Source organism: Rana temporaria, chromosome 5, assembly GCF_905171775.1.
Source record: "Rana temporaria chromosome 5, aRanTem1.1, whole genome shotgun sequence".
Taxonomy (NCBI): domain Eukaryota; kingdom Metazoa; phylum Chordata; class Amphibia; order Anura; family Ranidae; genus Rana; species Rana temporaria.
The window spans coordinates 331,134,403-331,158,959 of record NC_053493.1 but is presented as its reverse complement, the minus strand read 5'-3'; the positions used below and the strand labels follow the sequence as shown (position 1 = coordinate 331,158,959).

At 43.4% G+C, this 24,557-nt stretch overlaps 1 protein-coding gene and 1 long non-coding RNA gene across 2 annotated transcripts in view; both read left to right on the top strand.

Annotated features, from left to right (window-relative positions):
• LOC120941049 (cytochrome P450 7B1) overlaps positions 1-24,557 on the top strand; it is a 272,351-nt gene that overhangs the window by 30,338 nt on the left and 217,456 nt on the right. The window lies entirely within an intron of this gene.
• Positions 12,397-23,255, top strand: LOC120941050. Its single transcript, XR_005749507.1, has 3 exons — positions 12,397-12,489; positions 13,331-13,332; positions 23,245-23,255. It is a non-coding gene; the product is annotated as an uncharacterized LOC120941050 (long non-coding RNA).

The window sequence follows — 24,557 nt, the reverse complement described above, 5'->3', positions numbered from 1 at the left end:
GCGATCAGGTGACGTAGAACCAAAAGTCCTGGGTCTCGATTGTTAGTACAAGTCTTGGGGCTCTTGATGAGAGCCTGATCCCTGTGCTGGTTGCACGCTATGCGGCGTGCTCCCAGCACAAAGTGTCATATTCTTATATGCAGCCCCATGGAAAAAAGCCAACTTCTGTGGGGCCGCATATATGTGTGCGGTCGGCAGAGAGGGGATAAAAGGGATGTAATGTAAGGAGCATGAGAAATCATCATTCAGAGGACAGAACACAAAATCCAAGCTTGTTAACTGGCCAATACTCAACCTGAACAAACAGAATGATTGTGTAATGTACAGTAGCTCTTTGTACTTAGCATGGATAACTTCTGAAGTACGATGAGAGATTAACAGCAACAATAGATTGAGGAATCCAGCTTGGAGACAAACAGTTACATCATTTTAAGGGCACTACTGTTCCTGTTAGAGATTTTGTCTATTTTTTCCTAAATTGGAATTGCTGGCAAAATAGAAATAAGCTGATCTCTTAAACCAGACAACTCCTCCATGTCCATTCTATTGTAAGATTGTTGGGAGTCAGTTTGAGACATGTTGTGCCTGTGTCCAGCCCGATACTGACAGCTGTAACATGAGGATTGGCTCCAAAGCATTTTAACTCACATTTGCATGACTGTTAAAGGCACATTCGCACCATAAACAGTAAAGACCACTACACGTGTCGTGCTCCATTTTTTTTTACAAGCACTTGAACACATGATAGCAACCCATCTGTATTGCAGTGCGACAACTTGCATTGCATTCCCAAAAAGAGTCTGACATTTGGTACCTTGGGAGATAATTAAAAATGAATGGCCAATCTTAAATCATGGCATATCAGTGCATAACATGTGTTAACATGTGTGTGATAATCTCTTTTCACATAAAAGCACTGTTGTTTTTTGACATTCCTTAGAGTTATGTTATATGGCTTGTCAAAATGCAAAAAAAAGTGTTAGTCAGAGTTCACAATTAAACTCTCATTTACATGCTCAAAAATGTTGCCTGCTTGTCTCCTGCACAGCCAGACGACAAGCATTTTTTACTTTTACATAGACATCAGATACAGTTTCTGATTTTAGTGTTGTTGTTTTATTAGGGGTGATAACTTGGATGGGGAATAGGAATTATGGGATGCCCAGCTTGACCGAAACAATAAACTGGGACAACTTCCTTCCTATGTACAAGATTCTGAACTGTCCTCCTTCCTGGACACTGAGGCTGGGTTCACACCTCCGATGAATGTGGCTCACAGCAGGGATCGGTGCGTCCCTGTTCTCTGTTTCAGGGGAAAATCAGGGACAAAGTTTTGCCTGAATTCGGACCTGAAACGGAGCCAAGGGCGCACAGCGTTCCTGTGCAAGCCACTCTGCAGCCGCAAAGGAGATATATGAACTGACTCCATAGAGAGCCGGTCACAATCTCCTCTCATGCAAATTGGATGCAGGGAATCCCGCATCCAATTTGCCCTAGGTGTGAACCCAGCCTGACAGTCTTTGGCGATCAAAAGCCCCTTGAGGTCTAGGAACTCTCAGTCCCTTAGAAACCAACATAGTGTGTTGTAAACTGTATTCTGGAGTTTCTCCAACTCCACCCAGCTCTACTCCCTGCAGGAACTACCAGCCCTCCTGATTGCTTATCCACTAGCCCACCTGGCTGCGCTGAATAGGAAGGGTCAAGCACTGTGATGTCCTCCTGAAAAGCTTGCTGCATGTGGCAGTCTCTCCCCTTGTGAATCCCTGGGTATGCTGATGTACTCACATTGTCCCCCTTGCTCCCTGCTGCTCCTTAGGCAAGATTCCTCCTCAAACCGAGATGCTGATAGGCTCCTCCCAAGCCAGTATCAGCCCAGCCTGGAGGCAGAGCCCCCCCCCCAGACACAGGTGTCCCCTCCTTAGATCACTGACAGTCTCCTCAGCACTCCATTGTCCACCCAACTCCCCTGCTAGCATGGCTCCCCCATATTTTAGGGCTGATTCAGCCACCCTGTCACGACATTCTAAATGGGGATAGGCCAAGTTCCCTCAAATATGCAGATCAGTCCTCCTGGCCTCTGCCCACTAACTTCTAGAAGTTTCTCCAAACTTCCAGATCCAGGGTACCAGAGACCTGTATCTGTCCACCTGTCCAACCTGACCTACAGTAAACCCTGACCCAATTTCAGACTCCCAAACGAACCATGAGTTATAACATAAATTTGCCTGCACTAACACTAGTACCTTACTAGGTGCTACATCTATAGGAACAGGCCTAATTGTAAACATTCCCATGCACACATATTCTGATACTATCAGAGATACAAGTAGGAGATGTGCCAATCCCTGCTCTGCCACTTGTTTTTCACTTCACCACTTTGAGGAACTTTGCTGAAATTTAAGAGTGATAATGATTTACTACGAAGAAAGATTGTTGGTAAAAATGTTGAAGCCATAACCTGCAAAAAGTCTGCTTGCCCACTAGATTTTCGCAATTTCCACGTCCTGTGACCACAGGCAGTCATGGACACCTCCACTGGGGGTTGCATCCTCACACCGTGCTCAGAATATCGCTCTCACATTATTACACATCATTTCAGTTTAAGTTTAGATGTTGAGACAGGCCATTCCGTTAACTAACTCAGATAAAGGAAGTAAGACCCCCTTTTGTCCTATGGTCAACCCTAGCGTTATGATAAGAGGAAAACTCCCCACTTTTTATTAATAATTTTGTAAAACTGTAGGACTGCAGATTGAAATATATAGGTCATTTCAATAATAATGAATTATCAATTGGCTACCGTACCAATTATACAATAAATGTCCTATCAATTGTGTAAATACAAGTGAAGTTTTCCTTTTGGACTTTAATTTTAAATTTACGGTTTGAAGTAAATCAGCACATTCATTTTTTCCATTTTACTAACAAACTATTTTTTGATTATTTTGTTTTTATATGTAGTTTTATTGTAATTTTCTACTTTTTTCCTGATGTAATTATTGTTAACTTTGTCAATTAGCATTGCATTATTAACTAAGTACAGCCTTAGCTCAGATGCTGCAGACAACATTAGACATGTGCTTGCCTTCCGGCAATGCTAATCGAAGTCTCCAGATGTTTGGAACTGTTCTGATGTATATGCAGATATTGTAGCCTGTGTGTTTGTGTATGTACTTTATTTATATGTAGTTAATTTTATTACTGGTGTGAGCTGCATCTACTACATTGAGGAGCTCTGCATTTCCTGAAAAGGTGGTCAGAGTTATTGTATTGTTGTATCAAAGACATAAGAGATCCTTCAGGCAAAAAATAAATACAAATTGGACTGTTATTGGGCCTCAAGACAGTAGGATTTTAAGGTTTGGATTGAAATGCCTGTGGCAAACCACTAGTTACTATGCTCCTATCTCTAAGCGGAAACATGTTACCTTGTGAAGCTCAGGATTTGTGTGCTTTCTCTACATCAGCTGGCTACAATGGGCATTTGGGAGATCTTATTAAATTGAACCTGCATACCAGACAGGAAGTATCTGCTTTTGTGAGCACCAGTGGCCATTTTGGAAAGGATGCTGGACAAGACTATGGGATATATTAACAAGCAGACAAATACAGGCACATTCAGTCTGTTTTCTCTTACATTTTAGAAATTATAAACTTATCCTGCAGCAGGTATAGAGGGTAAATCAATTCAAATGACGCTATTAAAGCTAAGAATAATGTGCAGGTGAGTAAATGTAATGCAAGCCACAATCCACACTGTGGGGTTGATTTACTAAAGGCAAATCCACTTTGCACTGCAAGTGCACTTGGAGGTGCTCTTGGAAGTGCAGTCACTGTAGATTTGAGGGGAAGATCTGAAATGAGGGGAAGCTCTGCTAATTTTATCATCCAATCATTTACAAGCAAAAATTCATTTTTTTTCCTTGCATGTCCCCCTCAGATCTACTGTGACTGCACTTCCAAGTGCACTGTAGTGCAAAGTGGATTTGCCTTTAGTAAATTAACCCCCAACCCGTGTGCTAGCAGCTCACCTCATTCCCTAGACCAGAAGGTCTAAAAGCATTTAGGGTGTAAGCAATTCCTGAAAAACCCTGAAACTAAAACATCAATTGCAGCCTCACTGTGCCATCAGTTGCAGCCACTGTACCCATCATATGCAGCCACTGTGCTCATCATATGCAACCACTGTGCCCATCATATGCAGCCACTGTGCCCATAATATGCAGCCAAGTGTGCCCATAATATGCAGCCAACAGTGCCCATCATATGCAGCCAACTGTGGCCATCATATGCAGACTATATGCTCCTCATATGCAGCCAACTGTGCACACTGTATGCAGCCAACTGTGCCCATCATATGCAGCCACTGTGCCCATTATATGCAGCCAACGGTGCCCATCATATGCAGCCAACTGTGCCCATAATATAATGGGAGGATTTGCTCTACCGTCCTAACTTCTAAGCACTAGGCCTGTGGCAGAGGTCTCATCTGGACGCTCAAATCTAATTTAGAGCCAAGTCTGTGGCAGAGACTTGTTTTCCTTTCCCAGAAGCTTTAAGTGGCGCTCTGGCTGCCAGGCCTGTGAGAGAGGTCTGTCCAGGGGCACTTCACCCACTCCGGCTGGAGTAGCGACGCATGTAAATACTATTGCTAAAGGCAGGACTGCCTTTACTATCCATAGCCTGATACTGTGAAGTTGCTCTACCTTCACCAACCTATCCTGTCTACCTCAAGTTACATGTTGGTCGTGTTGGACCGGGAAAAATAAAGCATTTGAAAAATGTCAACCAACGGTCCTGGACATTCTTTTATTGCTCTCAGAACTACCATCACCCCTAGACACAATAAGAGGTAACTTAAACACGCCGATCCCAAATCTAACCAGCGGCTTCTTCGGGGGTAGCGCTACATACAGTAATATGTATTCAGATTTTTTCAGGTAGTAACATTTTCACTTTTTGGAATGCAACACCACTGATTGCAGTACATGACATGCGCTTTAGTGCAACATACGTGGATGTAAAAGCCCCATGAACATTATTTCTAAGAGGGATAAAATTGTGGTAAAATAACCAAGTTTTTTTTCAACCATTATTTTGTCTCTGTAGAGTAGGAGTATCAGAGATATGACACTCCTAAATTGGGCTGATCAGATGCTGATTGGCAGCTGTATTTCCAACATGCACATTTGACAGAAGCCGGACACTCAGCCGTCTTCTTTCGGGCAGGCTGCTGTACACACGGGCTGAATGTCGGCCGGATTCTGTTGAACCGGCTGATATTTGGCACATGTGTACCAGGCTGTACGTGGTTCTTGCCTAAGCAAAAATTAGCTTTGACCACATCCCACTTCACCACTTTGGCTGTGAGACATTGGAAAGTCACAGCCTGCTCCCATATCCAAGATGGCATACCAGAGAGCCAAAGCACAACAAAGATTTGGCTTGATGGAAGACAGCGCTAGACTCGAAGGACTGCCTAGTGCCTATATCTTGAAAGTCAGCAGCTAATATTTTTTATAACATTGGAGAAAAGTTCTTCTTTTAGTTGTATAACCTATCCTCTCAGGGTTGGTGTGTGTGCTATCATCTATTCATATTGTCTCCTTGTGAGAGCAAAAATGTCAGGATGGGTCTGGTTGTAAGGCCCCTATAGAGGATGACATTTCTCCTGCATGAGCTCAGGACTTAAACTGACATTCTATCTGGGCTGCAGGGAAATTTTTGGTTCATGTAATCCTAAGAGTCGGTTCACACTCCAGCGGCACGACTTCGGAGGCGACTCTGCAAGTCGTCCTGAGGACGACTTCAGAGGCGATTTGCAAAACGACTTCCGTATAGAAGTCAATGCAGGTCGCCCCGAGCCACCATCGAAGTCGTGCAGGAACCTTTTTCTAAGTCGGAGCGACTTGCGTCACTCCTATTGGAACGGTTCCATTGCATTGAATGGGACGCGACTCGTCAGGGAGGAAATAGGAGTATCTGACAGCCTGACACTTCTGATAATCAATGAGAGACAAGGAGGATGATTTATTAAAAGCAAGAGGCTGTTCATCTTGCAAGGAAAAAAATCAACCCCATGGCTTCACTATTAAAAACATTTAAGATGGGAAATTCAGATTACTACACTTGCTAGTTGCTGATTGGATACCCATAAGGACTAGTGCACACGTGTCATTTTTTTCTAGAGTGATCATCACCCATAATCTCCCTGTGATTAATCGCTGACTATCGCTAAACATAGGGAACAATGGAGTGTAACATGTAGTAGTGGATAATTGCTAATGGCAGCACAATGCTCCAAATTTGTGTGCAAATGCATGTGTAGCAATCACTGCCAATTAATCATGGGCCACAGGCAATTATTATGTGTGCTTTTAGTAGCCATGTGTGCCCAGCCAATAGAATATTGCATTGGATTTGGTTTAGATTGGTAAGGTCAGGCTAGATGAGATTTTTACCAAGGGTGCCAACCAGTGTTAATTTTGGCAGCAAATTTTGATTTAGTTTTAGTCTTATGCCGCGTACACACGATCATTTTTCAGCATGAAAAAAATGTCGTTTTTCAAAAACGTCATTTTAAAATGAACGTGTGTGGGCTTCATATCATTTTTTTAGGTTCTGAAAAACGACAAAAAAAAAATTCGAAGATGATGCATTTTTTAACGTAGTTTTAAACAATGTCGTTTTTCGGGTTGTAAAAAAAGACACGCGCATGCTCAGAAGCAAGTTATGAGACGGGAGCGATTGTTTTGGTAAAACTACCGTTCATAATGGAGTAAGCACATTCATCACGCTGTAACAGACAAAAAAGCGCGAATCGTCTTTTACTAACAGCAGCCCAAAGGCGAATGGAACTTCCCCTTTAAAGTGCCGTTGTACGTGTTGTACGTCACTGCGCTTCGCTAGATCATTTTTTAAAAACGATGGTGTGTAGGTAACATCGTTTTAATGATAAAGTTCGGAAAACGTCGTTTTTTAGACATGCTGAAAAACAACCTTTTCTTTCATGCTGAAAAATTATCGTGTGTACGCGGCATTAGTCTTAGGACTAAAATTACATTTTAGTTTTAGTCACATTTTAGTCTTCTGCAATTGTTTTAGTCGGATTTAGTCAACTAAATCTCCAATACATTTTAGTCGACTAAAACTAATTTTAGTTGTCTAAAATCGAATGGGTGTAATTAAATTGTAATGCATTAGGTAACATTTCTCTACAGTGTCCAAACTCATTATATACTGCTGGAGTAAATTTTAATGGTATATTATACCCAGGGAGAACTCAGGCTCACTCAACGAACACAGCCTCCAGATAGATGTTTAGGACGGTGGATTTCAGTTGGTTTAGTTGAAACAGGCACTCAGTCCAAACATTTAATTGATAACAAAGAAGAAGGAAGTCATATATCGTAATTCTGTTAAGAACTCAATAAATATTTAATGAAAAAAACAGAGGAATTATACCCACATTTCTGCAGTTAAAAAGGGCTTGTAAAAGGACAGTGACAGTGGTATCAGCATAGCTTACCGACGCGTTTCACCTTTGAAGACATCATCTGCAGTGCTGATATATTTATATAAAATAGGTAGGTTTAGTGAGCCTGAGTTCTCCCTGAGTATAATGTACCATAAAGCTTGATTGACTCACTATGTGTACACCTATCTGAGTTTAATCCATCCGGTAAGCGTTAAGTGTTTCTGGTGGTGGATCTTCTATCAATTTGTTTGACACAACGTTTTCATTTATATTTATGATCAAAGTGTTTGTCACTAATCATTTTTGCATACATTGTATATTGGAATACTTCCAATTCTTTTACTTCCAAGGACATTCATTGCTTTGGATTGTAATTATCACTAATGGACATTTTTTTGTGTTTATGTATGAAGTTCCCTTAAATAGTTCACTTATTTTACACGTGCAATACCTAGTCTTAGTTTGTTCTAAGACCACTTATTTATTTGTTAGCGCTGCACTTAGTTACCCTTTTGTCACATTTTTGCAACTTATCTATTGCTGTGCTGGCTGCTATTTTGTTATTGAGACAGCGCAGTATATGCGTTTCCTTTTTCACATGGATGAGGCTGTTGTCAAGGGTGCCAAAAAGCTACTAATGGTAATTAAAAGGATAGTAAATGACAAGATGTGACACCAGAAAGGTAGTTGAACTGGCATACATTGCATACTCTATGTACAATATCAATAAACCTTAAAGTGGATGTAAACCCTCCATACACCCAGTAAAGTGAACAGCCTCAGATGATACACTCAAATGAACCAAATCTCCTTACATAGGTTTTACATCCATTTCTGCTGTCTTCACATTTATATACTGTTTAGAAAGTTCAGATCGTGTTAGGAAATTTTCTCTTCCTGTTTAACACGGAGGGGGTTATTTCCGAAAGGCAAATCCACTTTGCACTGCACTTGGAAGTGGAGTCGCTTTAAATCTGAGGGGGTAGTTCTGAAATGAGGGGAAGCTCTGCTGATTTTATCATCCAATCATTTGCAATCTAAAATGTTGTTGTTTTTTTTTTTCCTTGCATGTCCCCCTCAGATCTACAGCGACTGCACTTTCAAGTGCACTTTTAGTGCAAAGTGGATTTGCCTTTAGTAAATAACCCCCAGAGTGTGATGTCTGGGCATACAGCCAATATAGCTGATATTTTTGATTGGAGGAAAGGCACACACCCCCTCTCATCATAGGTAGAGACTCTCAGAGGTGTTTTGTAATAGGGACAGCTCCCTGCTATCCTATCTATTTTAGCAACCTCCGCCAACAGAAATTTCAGGCTGCTTTTATCTGATGTGTCCGAGAATTTGTCAGGATTGATCAGGCTGATAACAGAGGAACGGTTCAGGAGAGAGCTATAGGACTTAGCTCTTTAAAGAGAGATAACAAAATACTGCAGATATATGTGCCCAGCTCAAATTTCATTAATTGGGTTTACATCCACTTTAACGTTGCTTCAGGTCAGTCCAAGCATGCCAGCCACAGTTAGGTGCTTGCACAGCTAATCACTGGCAATCATAGTTTCAAGAAAAATGGATACAAAAGCCTTATATAGTCATATTAAACCCATCCTATGTGGCAATTATAGATTCAAACTGGACAAGGGTGTGTATCCCAACGTACAAAAGGCCACCAAGATAAAAACTAACCTTTATTTCAGTAATCTAATGCCACGTACACATGATCAGGCTTTTACCGGCCAAATCAAATCGGAATTCCGTTGGAATTCCATTGGAGAAAAATAGAACACGTTCTATATCTAAACTCCGATAAAATTCATCTGAATTTCCGATGAAAAAACTCAGATGGGGCTACACACGATCGGAATAGCCGATGGAAAAAGTATTGATGGGGCTACACACGATCGGAATATCCGATGGAAAAAGTATTGATGGGGCTACACAGGATAGGGATATCTGATGGAAAAAGTCCATCTGACTTTTTCCACCTGAAATTTCGATCGTGTGTACAAGGCATTAGAGTATGTTTAATGACCATAAATGTGAATTTCTATAGGTTAAGGTAAAAATAAATATATTTTACTTGTTTTAAGTACCTCCAAGTAACATAAATCTATATAGATGTCAACTTGTATAGCAAACAATCAATTATCCTGAGCTGAAACCTTTCTGCGTACATATTATGTGACACAATGATTGCAATATCTCAATATCACCCCCATGTGGTACTATAATATGTAAACCCCAAAAAAGATTTAAAGATTGTAAAGGCAGAAGGTTTTTTATCTTAATGAATTCTATGCATTAAAATGAAAAGCCTTCTGTGTGCAGCAGCCACCCTAGTACCCTCTAAGGCCCCATACACACGAGAGAATTTATCCGCGGATACGGTCCAGCGGACCGTTTCCACGGATAAATCCTCTCAAAGATTTCCGCAGATTTCTATGCGATGGAGTGTACACACCATCGCATTGAAATCCGCGCGGAAATCCTCTGGCGATGACATGTCGCGCCGTCGCCGCGATTATGACGCGGCGACGGGCGCGACGCTGTCATATAAGGAATTCCACGCATGCGTCAAATCATTACGACGCGTGCGGGGAATCCCTTTGGACGGATGGATCCGGTGAGTCTGTACAGACGAGCGGATCCATCCGTTGGAATGGATTCCAGCAGATGGATTTGTTGTGCATGTCAGCAAATATCCGATCTGCTGGAATCCATCCCAGAGGAGATTTCTCCGCGGAAACAGATCCGCTGGCGTGTACACACCATAGGATCTATCCGCAGAAACCCATTTGCTGGGATTTATCTGCGGATGGATTCTATCGTGTGTATGGGGCCTCATACTTACCTGAGCCCCTTCTCTGTTCAGCGATGTTCACGAGTGTCTTGGCCATCCAGGGCTCTCCCTCCTCAATGGCTGAGACAGCAGTGTAGTCCCATTGGCAGGAATTTATAAAACATTGAGAAAATTGAAGGTTCTTATTATTCTGACTACTGAAAATAGAATAATACAAAAATAAAAAAATACAAGTAGACTTTAGCCATTTATGTTTGCTTTGGGAATACGTTTATTTGCCTGGAATGTTTATTTGTAATGTTGCCTTTCCAATAGTTGCTGCTTTCTTCGCTCTAAAAGCTTCTTTAATGTTTTGCATTTTTTCTGCCACTGCAAATCAGCCAGAACAATGTTTACTCTGTACAGGATTTGACCCCATTTTCCTACTTCCATATTTCAGTGCTGGTTAATTTAGCCTGTGTCCATATCTTCTAATTCTGTGTATTTTATAAGCCCGGAGCCCTAAATATGCAAGGCTATGCTCCTGTCCAAACTTTACGCTGCACTTGATGTGATCTGTAAATTGTTTCTTTAAACTAAAGGCATCTGGTTTGCTGGGCAGTGAAATCAATTATTACTATTAAAGTCACAGGCCTGTTAGAGTCCTCCAGACCATAGGAATGCATTGTAGCCATTACTGCGCTTTACATGCTTCTCCTGTTAAAATAATAAAGTGTGCCACGTAGAACATTTCCTAGCTGTAGGCTAAATTTTATGCTTATCTAGGTTTAGTCTGTGTTTGCATGCAGTACTTCGTGACTGCTGTAGTATCGTCTCATTCCATGACGCAGAGATGCTTTTTGCGGCACCCTATTTGTGGACAGTGCTTGTGCAGGGCCGGAATTGGAGACCTAGTAAACCTGACAGCGATAGCTTAGAGTCTTAAAGAGCTAAATGTAATGTAAAAGATTTAGGTATGGATGCTTTGAGAAGATTTTTGGTTTAAAATGCTACATTACCCACAAAAGCATAATACCGTCTTCATGAAAAGTTTGCTCTGCTTAACAAAGATACATAAAGATAGATAAAGGTACTGAACTGTGCTTTGGAGGGTTTGGTTGTTGTGATTATTTTGCATTTTTTAATAGCCCTTTCTATTGAAATAGGTTGCTTATTATATTCAGACATAATTTAAATCCCAACTCCAGGATTATTTCACAGATTGTTTCTCCTCCCTGCATACCTTCCCACTCCTTTTCTGTATTTAAAAAATTACCAAATATCCTAAAACTGGTTAAAAGTAGCAGTCCCTGGATGTGGGTTGTTTTGAACATGACTTGGCTCCTCGCATTTGGATGTACAGTTGGAAGGAGGGGACAGCATAGGGGAACTTGTATTGATTCACATGTGAGCTAGCACCATCTCATGGCCAGAGGCAAAATTACTTCACTAGCCCCCCCCCCCAAAGAAATATTATAAAAAAAAACAACAGAAGGATCATGTCTTATCACTTTCCAGTGACACCTGTACTGGCTCTGACTACCAAGTAATTTTGAGGAAGCAACAAGGCATTGATTAACCTCCACCAGCTCGTGACACACACATTATCCGTGACAATGCCCAGCCTTTATGGCAAAGAGTGGAGCCACCACAGTTAAAGTGGTTGTAAACTTTCACATATACCCAGTGAAGTGACTGGCCTCAGGTGATAAGTTGAGTGAGTGAGTGAGTGAGAAACTTATATAGCGCAACACATGCGAACTGAATCGCCTCTGGGCACTTGGTATTCATTCCCTGGGCCCTCAGAAGAGATGGGTCTTGATCTTTCTCCTGAAGGCCAGGTGGTTTACCTCCAATCGCATGGTGGTTGGTAGAGCGTTCCATAGTCTGGGTCCAAGTCGAGCGCCCGTATTTTGAACGACTTGCAGACAAGTGATTTGGTATTTTGGGAGTCCAAGATAGAGGGCATTTGCATAGCGAGTCTGAAGTTGATAAGTGTCCCCACCACAACTGCTATGTCTTTTTTTGGGATAAAGGGAGTGAGTCTGCGAAGAAGGCGCAGCAGATGGTGCGATCCGTTGACTACTGACCCTATTTGTGCATCCATTGTCATGTAGGTGTCGAAGATGACTCTGAGACTTTTGACTTTGGTGCTGGGGGTGATGGATTGACCCAGAATGGGCGGGGGCATCCATGTTGTTGCGGGATGAATCTTCAGATTGGCCTGAAACAGGTGGAGATAAACAAGTTGTACCTGTTTACCTCCAGCCCTCTCTTCTCTACATCCATACAAAGTGCAGAATTTACACAGGATTCAGGGCCTGGACAAGAGGGAGTGGGCAGAAGGGGAAGAAGCCCTGGGTGGCACAATTTACTATAGGGGGGCGCAGGCGAGGGGAAGTATGCTGCTAAAATCTTGCTTTAGCTGGGCTGGACAAGTACACTACCGCTGGTCACGCTACAATACTTGCAGAGCCAGAGTTGCAGCACTATGCCGAGCGCGCTCTCGCAAACGGCACAAGCCTAGTGCCGACCCTTTACTTGCCTGTCAGACGAAGTGATCTCCATTCAACAGGCACTTCCTAGTCCTGGCTTGCCGTGATGTCATTGAGAGGCTGGGAGGATAAGAGAGGAGACTAGAGTGCTGCCGGCGCTTCAACCTAGAGGAACCAGTGTGCAGGGCCGGCGCTAGGCATAGGCGAGTCAGGCGGCTGCCTAGAGCGCCAGAGTAGGGGGAGCGGCAAAATCCGGATCCCCAGCCACTCGCTGGGGATTCGCCGCCAGGCTAGGAGGCGGTTTGCGCCGTGAAGACATCACCTTCATCACGATATTGCCAGCCTGCAGCGCCGTAGCAGCGGCAGTGAGATGAGGGGAGAGAGCTGGGACAGCAGCTGGCCGAGAATAGCGTGATGAAGGTGATGACTTGATGATGATTTATGGTGGAAGTTGAATGCTACACCGGCCAGGGCTGGTGAGATCATAGACTGAAGCCCTGCATGCAAGCCGCGATGTCCGATGCACCCCCGCCTCCCCCCCTCCTCCTGGTCGCTCGGGGTCGGGATCTGTTTTTAGAGGAGTAGACAGACGGGCAGTAGCGCTGTTCTCCTTCAGAAAAGACTTAACCCCCGCTGGCTCAGGTACACAATAGAAGCACAGGCAGGACACTCAGTGCTGCAGCCTGCACACTGTCACAAGAAATTATAAAATGTACTCTGCTGTGCTGTCAAGTTTAACTTTGTGTACAGAGGGGGAACTGGTTTGTGTGGGGGGGGCAGATATGTGTGTGTAGGGGGGGGGGGGGTTACAGAGTGGGAACGTGTGTGGGGAGGCAGATTGTGTGTGTGGTACAGAGTGGGAACTGGTGTGGGCGGACAACAGGTGTGTGTGACTGTGTGGGGGGGTACAGAGTGGAGACTGGGGGGGACAGAGTGGGAGCTGCAGTGGGGGGGGCAGATGTGCATGGGGGTACAGAGTGGGAACTGGAGGGGGAACAGAGTGCGAACTGGTGGGGGGGGACATATATGTGTGTGTGTGGAGGGGTACAGAGTGGGAACTGGTGTGGGCGGAGACAGGTGTGTGTGTGAGGGGGGGGGGTACAGAGTGGGACCTGGTGTGTGGGGGGGGGACAGGTGTGTGTGTGTGTGTAGGGGGGGAACAGAGTGGGGACTGGGGGGGGGCAGAGTGGGAACTTCTGTGGGGGGGGGCAGATGTGCATGGGGGTACAGAGTGGGAACTGGTGTGGAGGGGGACGTGTGTGTGTGGACGGGTACAGAGTGGGAACTGGTGTGGGGGGGCAGAGGGGTACAGAGTGGGAACTGGTGTGTGGGGGAGCAGATGTGTGTGTGTGGGGAGGGGTACAGAGTGGGAACTGGTGTGGGGGGGCAGATGTGCAGAGGGGTACAGTGTGGGAACTGGTGTGTGGGGGGGGGACAGATGTGTGTGTGTGGGGAGGGTACAAAGTGGGAACTGGTGTGGGCAGAGACAGGTGTGTGTGTGTGTGGGGGGGGGGTACAGAGTGGGACCTGGTGTGTGGGGGGGGACAGGTGTGTGTGTGTGGGGGGGGGAATAGAGTGGGAAAAAGGTGTGTGGGGGGGGACAGATGGGGGCAGATGTGCAGAGGGGTACAGAGTGGGAACTGGTGTGTGGGGGGGGACAGATGTGTGTGTGGGGAGGGTACAAAGTGGGAACTGGGGGGGCAGAGTGGGAACTGGTGTGGGGGGGGACAGATGTGTGGGGGAAACATATGTGCAGGGAGGTACAGAGTGGGAACTGGTGTGTATGTGGGGGGGGACAGATGTGCAGGTGGGTACGGAGGGGGGACAGATGTGTGTGTGTTGGAGGGGGGGTGTTACAAAGAGGAACTGATTGGGTGGGGGAAGGAACAGATGTACAGGGGGTACATATAGGAACTGATGTGTGTGTGTGTGTGTGTGGGGGGGGGTTTAAGGGGAACAAAGGTGGGGGGTAGAGAGGGGAATAGGCGTTCTGGATGATACAGTGATGGGGTGATCAGAGGTGTAAAGGTGGAAGAATTGTGGTGATCTGAGACCTAAAAATACAGGAATTGGGGTGATTTGAGGTGTGGAGGTTCAAATCCAGTTTTGTAAAAAAATAAAAATAAATGCAGATCTTTTTGCAGGTCAAAAAATGTGCATTTTTTATTGTTTTTTTTCTAGGAGTGTAGCATTGTCAGTGTATCTGTCGCTCGTACAGACAGGCAGTTACACAGTTGGCCTCTCTGTATATTGCTCTAGCCTGTGGACCACGGCTGGCGTGAGGAAGTGAGCCAACGCCATCCTCTAGTTGTCTTTTGGCCGGGTCCAGAGGCACAGGTGCAGGCCTGTGGACCACAGCAGAAGAAATAGGTGAAGAAGCACCGCAAAAATCTCAGTGAGGGGCGGAGCGAATGGCACGGGGGGGGGGGGGGGTGTCAAAATGAGGCTTCGCCTAGGGTGTCAAAAATCCTTGTACCAGCCCTGCCAGTGTGTATTGAACAAGTAAAAAGCTTGGCAGATACATTTTCTGTTATGTCAGTGTGAACTGGCTGGGGCAGAACTGGTTAAGTTCTGTCAGTGATAATAACTTTTATGCTGCAGCATGTAGGGGTTTACAAACACTGATACTGGTGCCACTAATACAGCACAAAGGGGTCAATTAACTGCCTCTGGTCACTAATGCATCAGTGATAAGTGGCAGTACATCCATGCTTCATATTACAAATACCATTGGTAATTAACCATATGCTGACCTGCTTCAGTACATTTACGGTAACGGGACGGCAGCTACATGTATGTCGCTGCCTTTTAGGGTTTCGGGCACACGCACATGCTCTAGCTCGCCTACTTCCCTGCAATTTGACTTAAAGATTCATGGCTGGGACCTGCTGTTTGCTTGTGTCGAATCACAATCCATCACACCCTCCTTCACACAGCACATAGGAATAGAGTTGAGGCAGTGAATCACACACTGTGTGCTGGAGGTCCTTCCCTGTTACCTTTTTTCTCTTGGTGTCATTACCAGTGCAGACCCATCAAGAATGCCCACCCATGACCACCAGGGATGACCACCAGGTATGCCAATCAGTGCCCATTAGGGTTGGCACTCTGTGCCAATCAGTGATACCTGCCAGCATCTCCTGATCAGTAGTGCTTCCTAACAGTGCCATCTATCAGTGTCGCCCATCAGTGCCCGTCAGTGCTGCCTATAAGTGCCCACCAACCCTGCCTAGGAGTGACCATCAGTGCAGCCTATGAGTGCCCATCAGTGTCACCTATCTCTGCCCATCAGTGCTCATCAGTGCTGCATATAAGTGCCTCATCATCAGTGCCACCTCATCAGTGCCAATCAGTACTGCCTCATCAGTGAAGGATAAAACGTACTTATTTACAAAGTTTTAACAGAAACAAAGAAAAACTATTTTTTTCCAAAGTGTTTTTTTTTTTATTTGCAGCGCAAAAAATAAGAACCCCAGTGGTAAACAAATACCACTAAAAGAAAGCTCTATTTGTGGGGAAAAAATTATAAAAATGTTGTTTGGGTAAAGTGTTGCATGACCGCACAATTATCATTCAAAGTGCCCTGTATTGATGTGGTTAATATCACTTAAACATCCTGTGCCTCAGTCTAGCAGGTTAAAAATCTGAAAAAAAAAAACCCTTAAACCTTTATTAACAGTATAAAGCATACAGAAAATCCCTAAAATGTATGCAAGAAACACCCTTCCCATAGTTAATTCGAAAGTAAGAAAAATCTGTTCATTAATTCTATCTAAAGAGTCCCTCCAGCGGGAGCATGGACAAAAACAATAACTTGACAAAGGTACAAATCCTTTATTTACGGTAGATTAAAGTGTATCTAACCCCCCCCTAAAACAAAAAAAAAATTATATATCAGCTTACCATTCCTTACCAGTATTGGTTGCAGTAGCTTTCCTTTTTCTGAAGTTTCTTATTTATTTTCACCTGGTGATTTGGCCACTGAATCTGTTATTTTTCAACTTTCTTTGTCAGTCAAGCTGTCCAGCAAAAGTGGCAGTTCAATAAATAAAATATATTATTGATTGAATTGATGATTGTGGAACACAATTGATGATTGTAGCAACCTGTAATTCTTTAAAATTCATTGTACATAGGTTTAATTACACAGGAGTTAGGCCCAGTTCACTCTGATGCGACAATCGCTCTGACTTTGGAACCATTCTAATCAGTGCGACTTCAGTTGCTCTGACTTAGAAAAAATTTCCTGCACTACTTTTGGTCCAGCTGGAGTTCAGCGTTAATTTGTTAGTCACTTATGTAAAGTCCATCTAAATCTACTAGTTCATCAGGCTCTGCCCTCTCCACAGATTGATAATGCATCTCTTTAAAGGGTTTGTAAAGGATTTTTTTTTGTAATCTTAATAGCTTCCTTTACCTTAATGCAGTGCTGTTTTTTATGTCCTCATTGTTAGTTTTTGCTCTCAAGTTGCTGTAATTCTTCTCTGATCTCCACACTTCCTGGTTGTCTGTTTCCTGATAACCACAGTGCTGGGAGCTTTCTCTCTGTGGTCACTGATCAAGGAGGTGTGATTACTCTGTGTGTCTAAAACCCCTCAGCACCAAACGGTTTCGTTTTCCAAACCATCACTGCCCTGTATTGGCTCTGTGGCTCTGTACATCACAGAAGCAGGAAACAACATGCAAAAACAAAACTAGAAACTGCAGGTACATTATATGATTGATTTTTATCTATTTTTATTCATTTTTAAAAAAGGAATCAGTGAACTATTATGTCTCTATACCCTGTAAACAGTCATTTCAGGAAAACATTTTTTTTCCTTTACAACTCCTTTAAGGATGGCTCTATCGCTCCTCCTCGGATACAGTGTAAAAGAGAAATGAGTGTAGCTATCCTAAGACGAGTGTTACTGGCTGGATCACCAGGTGAAAATAAAGTATTCGGGCGAGTTCACACCACACGTAGTTCCTTGTGCTTTTTTTCTGCACAAAATGCATGCCCAGTGTTTTTCATGTATTCCAATGGCTTTATTCCAATCATGCAGTCAGTTTCCGGTAATTTTTTGCACCAGAAACTGACTACATGGCGTGAAACTAGAACCATTGGAATACATGGAAAACACTGTTCATGGATTTGTAGTGCAGAAAAAAATCACACGGAACTACGTCTGGTGTGAACTGGCCCTAAAAGTCTGAAAAAAAAAAGAAAACAAATGCAGCCACTACATCTATGGCTTTGGGTTTAGATACACATTAATTCTGGTATCATCAATTAAAAAAGAACTCACATTTTTTCCCATGTAGTGGAGCTGTGCACTGCATGGGTTAACTGCTTGTTTTTGTCTAGGGATTTCGGAGCCAAGATATACTTAATATATACTTAATATACAGTACAGACCAAAAGTTTGGACACACCTTCTCATTCAAAGAGTTTTCTTTATTTTCATGACTATGAAAATTGTAGATTCACACTGAAGGCATCAAAACTATGAATTAACACATGTGGAATTATACATAACAAAAAAGTGTGAAACAACTGAAAATATATTTCATATTCTAGGTTCTTCAATGTAGCCACCTTTTGCAGCAGACACATCTCTAGAACTGTTAAGAGGAGACTGTGTGAATCAGGCCTTCATGGTAGAATATCTGCTAGGAAACCACTGCATAAGAAAGGCAACAAGCAGAAGAGACTTGTTTGGGCTAAAGAACACAAGGAATGGACATTAGACCAATGGAAATCTGTGCTTTGGTCTGATGAGTCCAAACTTGAGATCTTTGGTTCCAACCCCCGTGTCTTTGTGCGACGCAGAAAAGGTGAACGGATGGACTCTACATGCCTGGTTCCCACTGTGAAGCATGGAGGAGGAGGTGTGATGGTGTGGGGGTGCTTTGCTGGTGACACTGTTGGGGATTTATTCAAAATTGAAGGCATACTGAACCAGCATGGCTACCACAGCATTTTGCAGCGGCATGCTATTCCATCCAGTTTGCGTTTAGTTGGACCATCATTTATTTTTTAACAGGACAATAACCCCAAACACACCTCCAGGCTGTGTAAGGGCTATTTGACCAAGAAGGAGAGTGATGGGGTGCTACCTCTTGAAGCTCATCGAGAGAATGCCAAGAGTGTGCAAAGCAGTAATCAAAGCAAAAGGTGGCTACTTTGAAGAACCTAGAATATGAAATATATTTTCAGTTGTTTCACTTTTTTGTTATGTATAATTCCACATGTGTTAATTCATAGTTTTGATGTCTTCAGTGTGAATCTACAATTTTCATAGTCATGAAAATAAAGAAAACTCTTTGAATGAGAAGGTGTGTCCAAACTTTTGGTCTGTACTGTACCTAATCCACCAATCCCCTCTTCCACAGATGTCGCAAGCCTATTGCATTAGGGTGTGCACCCCAGAGCTCAAACACACACTACCGATCACGTTAAATGTTCATTCAGAAAGGGAAAGGGTCAGTAAATTACATGTTTTCCGACTCCTTCCCCCACTCATCCTAAAGCAACAGCCAGGGAGAGAGGAGGGAAGCCGGAGGCGATGTGGGGGAAGGAGGGGGAAACCAGGACAGTAGGGGAAATCTGTGCTACACAGGGTGATTAGGGTGTGCTTGGGCACACCTGGCACACCCTGTACGCATGCCTATGCCCTCCGCTCCTGCCCCCACCCCCACACGCTAGCGGACTTTTTAATGGACTGTTCCTGACGTCACCACGCCCATAGACTGGCTCTGGACTTGAGGATGGTAGGAACAGTCCACCACTGGACGTGGGGGAGCATGGTTTTTTGGGAGGATCGAAAGAATCGGGTAAGTATTTTCCTTGAACAGAATACATTTTTTCATGGAGTTATGCTTTAAGGAATTTGTTTATCTATAACTTTATGGATGTGTAAGGATTCATGTTTAAAAATTAGATTAAATGAATTATTACATAAAAAATAAAAAAAGTTATTAAATGAATTTATACATAACGTTCTAAAAAAAAAAAAGGGAAAGGTGTTTATGTTTGGAACATTTTTTCATGTTTGGAGAATTTTAACATTTTAATTCAGAAGAAAAAAAAAAAGGATTGTTATTACCACGGGGTTGACAAATAGCTGTATTGAATAGCTGCCTCTTGAGGTTTTTGCTAAACTGGTGTTGAATGCTGAAACCATCTGTTTTTCTGGACGTTTGTCAGGGTGAGTGTGGCAGAGGCAGCTGTCTGAAAAGGGACGCTTTGGATGATGAACCAGCCCATTGTCTCAAAGCAATTCACTTGCATTCAGAGAGTCTACCCAGGCGTAATATACAGCAATCAAAATCAAACTATTGTTTATCCCAATCATATTGATCTGAAAAGAAGGTGGTGGGATGACCCTATTCTACAATCAGATAGAGATGGGAAGCAGCTGTACATTTGCTGTTTAGAAATCCAGCAAGACACACATTTGGAAGCTAGAGGGCTCTCTCTACTCTTCTGGGGAAAGCACAGTTCCAGAATGAATTCACACACCAGATTCTTTACAACCTCAACACCCAGCTAGTATTCCAGTCATTTGGATTTACACAGTTTTACAGCAAAGAAATAATTATAACGTAAAGCAAAAAGCAGTTCAAATTGAATAGGTTTATAGAGTATTTACAGGGAAAAAACAGAAAAGCGCTGCAAAGATAAAATACTTTCTCTACAGGCAATCCCTGGGTTACAAATGAGGTTCTGAAGGATTGTTCTTATGCCGCGTACAGACGGTCGTTTTTTGTGATGTAAAAAACTTTGTTTTTTGTGATGAAGAAAAAAGAAGTTTTTCAAACTTCATTTTCAAAAACGACGAAGCATACACACCATCGTTTTTTCCAAAAACTCTAGCAAAGCGCGTTTACGTTCAGCACGTACGACGGCACTCTGTTCCATTCAAACTTGCGTCCTAACTTGCTTCTGAGCATGCGCGGGTTTAAAAACGTCATTTTAAACGTCGTTTTAGCTACACACGGTGATTTTTTGTGACACAAAAAACGACGTTTTGAAAAACGACATAAAAAATTGAAGCATGCTCGAATTTTTTTTTTTGTCGTTTTTTAGAAGACATAAAACAAAGTTTTCCCCACACACGGTCATTTTAAATGACGTTTTTAAAAACAACGTTTTTTTTCATAAAAAAAAAACGACCGTCTGTACGCGGCATTAAGGCCCCGTACACACGTCCGAGAAACTCGACGGGCAAAACACATCGTTTTGCTCGTCAAGTTCCTTGTGAAGCCGCCGAGGATCTCGGGGAGCCAACTTTTCCCATTGACTAACAAGGAAATAGAGAACATGTTCTCTTTTTGGCCCGACGAGATCCTCGTCGGTTTCCTCGGTGGAAAGTGTACACACGACCGGTTTTCTCGGCAGAATACGTCTCCCATCGAGTTTCTGGCTGAGTTCTGCCGAGAAAACCGGTCGTGTGTACAGGGCCTAAGAGTTCCGACTAAAACAAAAAAGGAAAAGTCAGCAGCTACAAATACTGCAGCTGCTGACTTTTAATAATCGGACACTTATGCCTTGTACACACGATCGGAATCTCCGATGGAAAAAGTCTGACAGAATTTTTTCATCGGATATTCCGACCGTGTGTGCCCCATCAGAGTTTTTCCATCGGAAATTCCGACAGACTTAGAAAAAGAACATGTTCTCTTTTTTCGGAAACTGTATGGAAATCCGATGGAGAAAAAAACATGCATGCTCAGAATCAAGTTGATGCATGCTCAGAAGCATTGAACTAAATTTTTCTCTGCTCGTCATAGTGTTGTACGTCACCGCGTTTTGGACGGTTGGAATTTGGTGTTACAGTGTGTATGCAAGACAGCTTGAACGGAATTCCGTCAGAAAAAGTTTACACCAATGGAAATTCCGATCGTGTGTATGGGGCATTACCTGTCTCAGGGTCCAGCGAAGCAGGGGAACGAAGCCCAGCTCCTCTACCCCTCCTCTCTGCGGCGCCGGAATTGTCACTGTGGGAGCCTGGCTGTGGCTTCACAACCGGGCATACACTGCGCAAGCCGTGCTGCACACTGTGACTGGCCGAGCAGTCATCTGTGACCTGTGATGTGTCCCAGATGATTGCCAAGAGGGAGGGGGAGAGGCAAACTTCCTTCCGGCGTTGCAGAGCTCCGGGAGGAAGTGGGAGTTGGAACCCTCTAAAAAAAGGGTTTCCGCTCCCCCCCCAAAAAAATGACATGCCAAATGTGGCATGTCAGGGGGTCACCTTTCCTTAAAGCCATTTTTGGGTGGAACTCCGCTTTACTTTGAATTTGTATGTAAGTTGGAACAGGTACATTTTTTGTTGGAACAGGTAAATTGTTTAAAGAAAAATAATTTTTACGTTTTTTGATTAGCATAGGGAAGGGTTATCATTGCTGTAACATTTGTTTTGCTGTCTGTGCCCCTGTTCAGAAGAGTTCATCTCACTTTCTGTCCCTCCCAAACCGCAAACAATTGAGCTGCAAGTTTATAAATGACTTGCTAGGCTATTGCTAGACTTGACAGGCTTCACAAGTTTGTTGCACAATTGCAGCAAGTCCGCATTGCAAGACTCCAGATCAATTTTCTTTGCAAACATTCTGCAAGTCTGCTGCAAGTTTTGGTTCAGTTATGTTGTGCAATAGTCATCCCACCACCAGGGGTCACTGTGACTGAATTTTTATGCTGTAGACTTGCATGGCTCTTGCTGTAGACTTACCACTACAACTTTGCTATTGCTAGAGACTTGCCACGCAAATTCGCTACAAATTGGGCTGTGACAATTACATTATGAACATTTTGGCTTGTTGTGGAAACAAGGATTGGTGATAAAGCCTCAGTTGAGACACCTTTATCCCATGATAACTCTTAGGCCGTGTACACACCAGCAAACATGTACGATGAAACCGGTCCGCCGGACCGTTTTCACCGTACATGTCTGCCCGGGGGCTTTCTGTACGATGGCTGTACTAACCATCGTACAGAAAGCCGCGCGTAAACAATACGCGGGGTGTGTCCGCGGTGTCGCCGCGTCGATGTGCGGTGTCGCCGCGACAATGACGCGGCGACGTGGGCGGGCCTGCCAGTTAAATGCTTCCACGCATGCGTCGAAGTCATTCCACGCATGCGAGGGATGGCGGGCGCTTGGACATGTACGGTAGGTCTGTACAGACGGCCGAACATGTCCGAGCGGGCAGGATTCCAGCGGACTGTTTTAAAACAAGTCCAGGAATATTTGTCCGCTGGGAAAAGGCCCGGCGGGCAAATGTTTGCTGGAATCCTGCACGCTCGGGCCTACACACGACCGAACATGTCTGCTGAAACTGGCCCGCAGACAAGTTTCAGCAGACATGTTTGGTCGTCTGTACGGGGCCTTACAGGAGTGAATTTCCCGTCTTAGGGGTGATTTCCTCTCACTTCCTGTTGTCTCCCTCCTTTTGTAGGTAAGAGTCTTATGCAAGTCGGATGTTTGGAACTCAGGGACCGCCTGTTTTTGGAATAGGAAGTTCTGTTCCATAATATTTAGACAGGCTACAGGCTACAAAAGCATCAGTCTCGCTCTATGGCTTTCTATATTGTATACTTGCCATTGCACACAATGAAATTCAAACAAACTTTAAGGGTCACTTCACACTTGAGGTGTGATATTACGCATACCTTAACTCACGTTGCTTTAACCACTTCCGGACCACCCCCTCTATATAAATGCGTCATTACTTTGATGTTAAATACCGGGGTTATGGCAGCTAGGCATTTTTTTGAAGAGTGGGCGAACCGGGTTGCTGATTAAAGTGGTCCCAGCAGCGGATTCGCCAAAGGACTTTTAAAGGCAGCAGTAGAGATGCCCCCCCTCCCACCGCTTTCCAGTAATTTCCCTGATTACCAGAGCCATTGGTAAAGGGGGAACCATCCAATCCCCAGAACGATGATCTGGAAGTTGAGTGAGAGCAAGATTTTTTTTTTTGTTGTTGTTTTTACTTAAGTGTAAATGTGAGATCTGAGGTCTTTTTAACCCCAGATCTCACCCTTTAAGAGGCCCTGTTCTGCCTAATCCTATTACAAGGGGTGTTTACATTCCTTGTAATAGGAATAAAAATGATCAAAATTTTTTTTTTTAAAGGGACAGTGTGAAAATAAAAAAATAAAAAGTAAAATAAATAATAAAAAAAAATGGAAAGCACCCGTCCCTCCGAGCTCGTGCGCAGAAGCAAACACATATGCATGTTGCGCCCACATATGTAAATGGTCTTCAAACCATACATATGAGGCATAATTGCGATAATTAGAGCAAGAGCAATAATTCTAGCATTAGACCACCTCTGTAACTCTAAACAGTAGTGTAGTTTGTTGCCATTCCACAAGCGTGCACAATTTTAAAGCATGACATGTTAGGTATAAATTTACTTGGCGTAACATCATCTTTCACATTATACAAAAAAATTGGGCTAACTTTACTGTTTTCTTGAAGGAGAAGAGGACTGGGTTTGGGACTTTAAATGAAGCACACTGCTGAATTTCGATGGAGCAACTGGTATATAAACATTTATTGAGGTACAAAAAGGGTATAACAAACACATGGTAAAATTCGATAAATAAAATAGATATGAGTCTCAACAAGTAAGGTCTGGACAGTGCAGAATAATACCTAATATTTACAGTTAAGCATACATGGTAATGTATAGCAATCATAGGTCACACTGAATATCTCCAGACAATACATTGTTGCAAAATTTCATCTCATGGTAACAATGTCATAATCATAAATCTAGTGTCTGGGAACCGATTCTGTAATAATAACAAAGTCAATATAATAGC